A 9,172-nucleotide genomic window follows, 5' to 3' on the forward strand; every position below is an offset into this window, starting at 1 on the left:
CCTCACCCATCTTCCTCCACGCCCACTCTCACTCATTCCACAGGTATTTCATTGAGCGCTGGCTCCAAGCCAGATGCTGTGCTTCGTGCTCGGTGGCCTGGCCAACACAGCGATAAGCAGGAAGGTCACCGTCCACGCTCTCAGGGACCCAGCATCCTCTGCTGTGACCTCACCAGGGCTCGGGGGATGAGAGAAGGCCTGGCGCCTGCATTAGGAAGATCAGAGTCATTGTGGCTGGGAGGGTGGGGGCGGCTGAAATAGGGGAAAACCCACACAGCGCCTCCCTTCTGTCTTTTTGCCTTTCTGCCACAAATATTTATGGAGGCAATACTTTAGGATGTGGAGCCAGGCTGCTCTGAGTCCAAATGCCATGCACAGGCAATGTGGTGCTGGGCCAGTTCCTTCTGTGACACTGGACCTCCTAGTGCAGAGAGTGGCATGAGGGCATGGGTGTGCAGCATGAAATCAGAGCCCGGACTGAGCAAGTGCTTGAGTTATGGGACAAGTTCCTCCCTTTCATGGCGCTCACATTTTGGTGGGAAGAGGCAACTTAAACAAGTGGAAAATGACAAAATATGTTCAGGTGATACTGTCAGCAAAGTTTCACATTTAGCCTGAAATGGTTACACTGGGCCTTAAAAAGGCAGCAAGATTTAAGATAGACTCTTCCTCCTCGTCGCTTTGAAAACGCTGCCCAAACCTCTTTCCCTGTTCTTCCTGGGGCCAGGACACTGGGTCTGAGGCTCCTCAGTCCACCCCTCTCCCCTCTCTGTCTTGAGGGTTGCTGGTGGCTGTCAGGCAGCAGTGACCTCGTGAGCAAGCACCCCAGACCGTCTTCCAAGCCTCCATCCACTCCTGGTCGTTGATTCTGTCTTTGCCCCACTTCTGCTGTTGTACAAGGTTAGGCTTCTGAGCCGGTTTCTCAGTGTCTGGTTTGCCTGGAGACCTGCGTCCAGGACAGCCACTGGCTCAGTCCCCACGTCTGAGGACGAGGTGAGACAGTGTGTGCAGCTGGGCTGTGGAGGTGCGCCCTTCCCTGTGTGACTCACTAGCCCTCAGCAGGGGCTCAGGTTGGGATGCAGGGCTTCTGCCGGATTCTGCCGGAAGGGAAGGGAGGGCGTGTTCTTGTTTGATTTTCCCAGGGCACTGCAGCAAGCCCCCTGCGGGGTGTATTTGCTGGCTGGTTTGTGATACCCCTACCTTATTCCAAATATGCTTTAAGACATCTAACAAACATATGTAAAATACAGTTTCAAAAAAATTGAGAAAAGAAGAAAACAAGAGTAGAGACAAAATGGTACAGACACGAGGTCAACTCAAAATGCAGACTGTGAAGTCTTTATACTTGCTTATGGGTGGACGACAACTTTGCCTCGTCACAAGCAACATATAGGACAGCCCTGCCCCAGCCCGCCATGGGGCTGATGTTCGTCTCCACCACTGACAGATGAATGAGGGGCAGAGGTGCGCTGGACCCCAGGCTCAGCTTGCTGGGTCAGGCTGTCTTCAAACACATGTCTTTCCTGGGGACAGTGCAGATGGAGCGGGACTTCCAGAAGGGGTGGGATTAGAGCAGAGAAGGGATTGTGTGCTTTGGGGTAAGGTGCATCTCAGTTTTATTCCCACTGCTGTGCTTGTTAGCTATGTGGTGTCAAGCAAGTTTCTTAACCTTTCTGAGCCTTGGTTCCTGCATCAGAGAATGGGGCTAATAAAGCTCACCTGTGAGGGCTGAAGGATCTATGTGGACTCATGGAATGTACTCTGTGAGTGTGGCTGTTAGCATTGTCGCCACCAAGATGAGCATGCTGATTGACAATTGGCTTATATTTATTGGAAACTGACTATATGAATAGCTATTATTGTCCTCACCACAGCCCTGGAAGGAAGGCTTTATTACTCTAAGGAACTACAGATTCAGAAAGTTTAAGAAATTTTCCCTGAATGATACCTTGCCTTTAAGAGGTTAAAAATAAAAAGTGCTTGAAGGAGGAACTTCAGTCCTACTCAGGGAATGCTATAATATTATATAATACTATAATTTTATAATATTTATTGTAAAAATAATAGGTAACCCTTATTGGATACCTTTTTGTGTTAGGCATTGTGCTTATGCATTTTACATGACTTATTTTACTTGATCTTTCAAACGCCTCTGTGGTACAGGTGTTGTCATTGTTTCATCAGTGAAGACACTGGAACTTGGAGAGGTTACCTTAGCAAGTTAAGGATCCAGGATTCTTGAGACAAGCACAGAAGACTTTATTTGTTTTTTCAGCAGCTAGTCATTGCAGGCACTGGGCCAGGCCCTGAGGGTTTCAGGGTGTGTAAAACAGACAGGGTGGCTGCCTTCACGGAGCCTGGGATTCTCTCGGGGGAGACAGTCGCATCCAGTAGGGTAGGGCTTGGGCCTTGGTCTCTTGTCGCTAAACCTGGGGTTCATTCTCCTACACTGCACTGAGGGGGGGCCACAGGCTACATCCCAGCCTGCTGGGTTGTACTCTTAGGCCATTCTAATTTTGGGAATGGAATTTGGAACGATGATGGAATTTCATCAGAACCAATGGCCTCATTTTCTGGACTGCTGTTTTTGTTTGTTTTTACTATAGAACTCTTCCTCCAAACAGAATCTTCCATACAAGCCCAACTTTGAAACAGAACAAAGCTGGGATTTTCTGGTTGAAGGTGGGAGTTGGAACTCTGCTCTCATCCCCAGTGCCAATGGGAGCACATCCCCAGATTGCGGAGAACCCCCTTTGAAACTACTGGTCTAGATCATTGAGGTTTAGGATGGGAAAACAAGACACTGAGGCATTTTCATTCAAGGATATGGTCCAGGCATGAGAGAATTTGTTCTTTTGATTCTCTTTTCCCCTTTGGTTCCGTCCTCCTTTACATTATTATTGCTCACCAGCATTTTTACATGATGGATGTCAGGGAAGGTCAATGTTGTTAGTTGAGGGTATTTTTTTCCCCATTTGGTCATTTTGTTGTTGTTCTGCTATTTTCCCTATTTGTTTTTAGCGTTTTTAGTTTAAGCCCCCTTCCCCTAAGATCCAGCCACCTGAAAATCACAGAACAGAAAGAGAAAGAGCTTAGTCTTCCCATTGCTCTGCAGGCGTAAGCAGTTACCCATGGGACTCTGTGTGTGCGTATATAGTCACACAAATACATATACGCACATATACGTGTGTGTGCGTGCGCGCGCGCGCGCGTGTGTGTAGAAGAGAGAAAGACTTTTCCTCCACCCTCTTAGGTTTCGTTTTCAGAAGCCTGTGAATAAACTGACATAAGACAAATTAGCAGGGGAAAAGGTAGATTTTTATTCATGTAAGTATGTACATGGGAGTTCACAGAAAAATGAGACTCAAAGGGCTGGTTAGAATGTAGGGTTTATTTACCATCTTAACAGGGGGAAGGTAAGAGGAAGTAGAGCACTTCAAAAAGCCAATGACTCCTTAATAGGGGAAGAGGGGGAAACTAAGGGCCCTTATGGGAAATAAATGATCTTTTGGAAAGATAAGTGGGCCCGTAGGAGAATGGATGGGAGGCATGATAGTTTCTTTTTGACATTGTCTGGGTGTGGTGGTAAGATAATGTTCCCGGGTTGATTCTGGGGACCAGGTTTATGACCATTGAGTTCTTTCGGGAGGCTTTGCTTTTAGGCAGATAAAAGGATAGCAGGAACTCAAACGCCTTCAGCTCAAAGTAAAATTCTGCTACAGTGGGGTATTCTGGACCCCTTCATGGCATGTGTACTTCCTTGATTCATGCCCCTGTCCCATTGGGCACAGAGATAACCATCAGTGAGGCGGCATCTGCAAATGATGATGCCATGTCCAGCTTTTCTTCGTCAGGAATCCAAGCCCACTCTGAGCAGATGCTGTTCATCTCTGTAAGGATGGGGTTCACATGTTTTCGTGTGCATGGGAGAGCTGGAAAATATATACTTCTCCTGTTTGTATCACCTTCTTCTCTTCTTTCCATAAAGACCTCTTGATTATTTGCCGGATGCCAGACATGGTGCAAACAACTGGGAAGGTAAAAATAAACAAAATCTCCACTTTTAAGGAGCTCACAACCTAGTAGAACGATAGTCATGAAACTCGTAATTAAATATTGTGTGATAAGTACTAGGATGAAGAAGGGCCCGTAATGCTATGGGAACTAGTGGAGAGAATTCTCCACTCTGCCAGGGCAGGGTAGAGTGTGGGAGAAAACTTCACAGGGGAGATGGCTTTAAAACTGAGTTTTGAAGGATGGGTGGGAGATTACCCAGGGTTACAGGAACATTGCAGGCAGAGGGAATATGTACAAAGGCATAGACAGGAGTACACAACCTCATGGTGTGTTTGGGAAATGCTAGTGATGTGTATGTTTCTGGGGTTAGGTGTTAAAAGAAATGAGACGATGAACCTAGACAGCTCCCTGGGGCAGGACAGAAGGGGCCCTAGAGCACCCAGCAAGAGAGTGGAGGGCGGATTGGAGGGAGAGGGAAGTGGGCGCTGTTGGCCAGGGGCCCAACAGCAGAAGTGGAAATCGAGGTGTGAGAATGGATTACGATTAATCCCGTGAACAGCCTCATCTGCATGGAGGCACTGTGTCCACCTGGCTGGGCCAAGGGGAAGGCTAGAGGTTAAATGGCCTCCGCCAGCCAGTTGGAAAAAGTTGAGCATGGCCTGGAATATCTTCTTTGGCTTCTACCTTTGATTATTGTTACAGAATATGCATAGCCAGGAAGGAATTATACATATGTATTTCCCAGTGGCTACTGCTAAGCCACAGGGAAAAGGACATTTGCATTTCTTAAAGAATTGATTGAGATTCTAAAGCCACACTGGAAAGTTAATAGTAAAAATGCACAGCTTGAAAGACTTTGCTTTTTGGCATGAAGAGTGCAGACCAGATTGACTCTAACTGTGACACAGTTTTTAATTAAGTGTTTATAATGAGACATTTATAGCCACTCAAGAGGCCTTTTTGGTCCTTTGGGGAGGAGACATGGAGGGGGAGACGTTTGTGATTCTAGCAGAAATTAATATATAAACAGACCTCAATGTGTGTTTAAAAACAACCAAATAGGAGGAAGTACTTTGTGAGGTGAAACTTGTCACACAAATTAAAACTAAATCCAATGGGGGAAAACTTGGGAAATATATGTAGGTTAAGTGTTGTTTTTCACTCCAAAACATTTGCTAGAAGAAACCAGCATTAATACAAAATAGGTTCTGGTACCAATTTCAGTGTGTGTGTGTGTGTGTGTGTGTGTGTGTGTGTGTGTGAGGTGTGTACGTGTGTTGGCTTCCCCACATCAACAAGCAGGGTGCCTGAGAATTCAACTCAATCCTGACACTATCTGCCCAGAGGTAGAATCAGATTCCACAGGTAAAGGGCTCAGTCCCTGAGACAACCTTCCACTTCACATGCCAGCTGCAAGCCCAGGTTGTTGCCTGTGGTTCTGACCAACAGGGTATCAATCAGAAAGGGTCCCAAGACCCCTTCCTTGGGCTCAAATAATTTGCTGGGATGGCTCACAGAACTCAGGAAAACTCGCTTACTTACTAGATTATGGATTTATTACAAAGGATAGTAAAAGATGTGAATCAATAGCCAGATGACGAGATAGAGCAATGTCCCAAACACAGGAGCTTCTATCCTCATAGAGCTTGGGGCCTGGTAAGGTGGCTCTCCAAAAAAGGGCTGATGAGCTGTCCTTTTTGGGTGTTGGAGACTTCATTAGGTAGTCATGATTGACAAGTCATTAGCCACTGGGGATCTATTCAACATCAAGCCCCCCCCCCCTCAGAAACCAGGGGGTGGGACTGAATGTTCAAGTCTTCTAATCACAAGGTTGGCTCCTTTGGACCACCAGCCCCCCACCCTTGGATGGGGTCCAAAATTCACCTCGTTAACATAACAAAACACACTATTGTTGCTGTCATCATTTAGGAATTTCTGAGAGGTTTGGGAGTTATGAGCCAGAAACTGGGATGAAGACCAAATATGTATTTCTTATTATAAATCAAAATATCACAAATACCGATTAGAAAATTAGATACACTTTCAAGTTAATTAATTCACACTGACTTTGATTTAATAAGCATCATGTTAAGTAAATACCAAAGGCTTCCTCAGAGCAATTGGACTGGAAATTAACTGCCACGAAATAGATGAATTCCCTGTTTCTTATGGAGCCATTAAGCTCAATCAGTGGCTTGATACTGAATCCACAATGACAGACCAGGCCAGATAGACAAGGGTTTGGCTGAAATTTGACTCAACTATGCTACTAATAGCAGGGGTGAAATATAAAACAGTTTGTAAATTTCCTCCTCCTTGCTTCATGTCTCTAAGCACATGGTTCCAAGCTCTGCTCATGCTGTGATTTCTAGATATGTCTCTCTTAAGCTGGGCTGTGTCTCTGAGAGGAGGGGTTGGTGCCTAATATTTATGCTTTCTTTTGCATTTGGCATTTATGTCTATTTACGAATCTTCATAGTGTTGGCTCAGTTCTTGCCAACTAATAGTTGGTTGCCTTTGTGAAGACCTGAGATTAAAAACAACAACAAAGGCTTTGTTAAGGGAAGCTGCTGGACCTGGGTAGACTAACTGGTGTTTGTAACCATTACAATGGTGCCCCTTTCAGAAACAGCAAGAAACACAGACTGTCTTCCAGAATACTCCCCAACAACAGCACCAGAGTACAGCCACACAGCGCTAATATCCTGGGAAATTAGTAAATATCCACTTCTTTCAAAATTGTGCAGGCTCTGATTATGGTCCTTCCTACCCTTCACCCCCTCCCCCCTCTTTTTTTTTATTGGAAGCAACCTGCCTACCTCTGGAGAGCTCTCAAGTGCTTGGAACATTCTTAATTGCCCTAAATTGCCTTTCTCTGCCTCCAAATACAAGGATAGATTAAGACCTGAGAGCCGCTGGAAAATGAAGATGTGTAAGTGAGCTCATGCGATATTTGTCTTTCTCTGGCTTATTTTACTGAGAATAATGCCATCCAGGTCCGTCCGTGCTGTTGCAAATGGCAAGATTCCATTCTTTTTAATGGCTGAGTAATATTTTATATATATATTATCTTTTCTTTGGGCACTTAGATTGTTTCCATGTCTTGGCTATTGTAAATAATGCTGCTGTGGACATGGGAGTGCGTATATCTTTTCAAGTTAGTATTTTCATTTTTATTGGATAAATACCCAGAAGTGGAATTGCTGGATCTTAAGGTAGTTCTATTTTAAATTTTTTGAGGAACCGCCATACTGTTTCCCATAGTGACTGCACCAATTTACATTCCCACCAACAGTGCACAAGGGTTCTCTCTTCTCCACATCCTCCCTGACACTCATCTCTTATCTTTACAATAATGGCCGTTCTAACAGATGTAAGGTAATATCTCATTGTGGTTTAGGTTTTCATGTCTCTGATGATTAGTGATACTGAGCATCTTTTCATGTACCTGTTGGCCATCTGTATGTTGTCTTTGGAAAAATGTCTATTCAGGTCCTCTGCCCATTTTGTAATCGGATTTTTCTTTTTTTATTTTTCTGCTATTGGGTTGTATGAATTCTTTATATAGTTTGGATATTAACCCCTTGTCAGAAATAAGATTTGCAAATATTTTCTCTCATTTGGTAGGTTCTTTTCATTTTGTGGCTGGTTTCCTTTGCTATGCAGGAGGTTTTTAGTTTGCTGTAGTCCGCGTGTTTCTTTCTGCTTTTGTTGCCCTTTGCTTTGGATGTCAAACAAAAGACACGGTATTTGGTCATTGCCCTGCAATGTTGAACAGAAGTGGGAAGAGTGGATATTATTGCTTTGTTCTTGAGCTTGTTAACTCTTCCCATTTCTCCAACTGTATGTACCCCCAGAAGATATTTCTCACTTTCTATTCCTACCTTTGGGTGGGTGCTTTCAGCTATTGCTTTTGATAACTAACATGCCTACCTCAGACATACTGGAAAGTTTACTTCGTAATTCTGGACTTTCTACTAGTACTACAGAACTGAGCTCAAATATTTATGGAGCCTTTTCTGATTTCCCAAACATAGTTAGCGGCTCCCTTTTCTATGTCCCCGCATAAATCTTCACATACACCTGCTTTATAGCAGTAGTCATATCTCATTGTAATATTTATCTCTCTGTCTCTCCCACTAGGCTGCGTTATTGAGGGACTGTGCCTTACTCATCTCTGCGTTCTCGGATCTGTGCTTAGTGCCCCTCTAATGCCTATTGATGAATATATGAAGAAATAGAAGTCAGAGTTTAATGCTGAACGTTTTTACCTTTCTATTTGCATTGGAAGTGTGTTCCTGCTCTCTCTGATGATACCCTCTTGTGTGAGCACATGTCCACCTGAGGACATTTCCTTTCATCTCGTCCGTCCCCTATTGACATTGGTGCCTGTGTTGCAAATTTCTGGATTTCTTAGAAGAAAGCATTCTGTGTAGAAGAGAGTATAAATTTCTTTTAGGTGGTAACAGGCAAAGGGCCCAAATTTGTTGTCTAACTGAAATCACAGACAGAGGTATTTCTTCAAGATTCAATTTACTTCATTTTCTCATTGTTATGGGATGTCACGTGACACTTATATTTACTTTAAAATGAAATGCACTGAAGAATGTCCCCCAGAGTTAGGATACAAATGGTATTTGGATTCTAAATGGCTGTGTAGCTTATGGCACTAGAACTTTTCACTGCTGAACCTACATATTCTTTTTTTCTTTCCTCTAGTATTCACTACCAAGGTAGTGAAGATATGGGGAAAGTTCTGCATGAATTATTCAGGTAATTTGCATGAAAATACTTCTCAAATGATGTCCTTTTAACTTTTATCTCTATGCCTTGAAGAATTGAGAACATATTTTCTTAAAGATTTCAAAGGAAGTGGCATCCTTTTCTAGCTTAAATTCTCTCTTTACTTCTTCTGGAGAAGGGCCTGATCTTTTCTCATGGAAATTTTACATTATGTCATTTTCTTTTTTTCAGATTTAAAGAATAGAGCTGAGAGAAACTGCTTAGGAAAGTCAAATTAGCCATATTTCTTCCCAACTAGGACAACTATGTGATTTGCATGCTGTGTTTCCTTATAACATTCACTGACCATGTAGCAATTCTGATAAGATAAAGAACTAAACTCTATCATTTTATTTTTATTTATTTTTATTTA

This window comes from Hipposideros armiger, unplaced genomic scaffold (assembly GCF_001890085.2).
Source record: "Hipposideros armiger isolate ML-2016 unplaced genomic scaffold, ASM189008v1 scaffold_1164, whole genome shotgun sequence".
Lineage (NCBI taxonomy): Eukaryota > Metazoa > Chordata > Mammalia > Chiroptera > Hipposideridae > Hipposideros > Hipposideros armiger.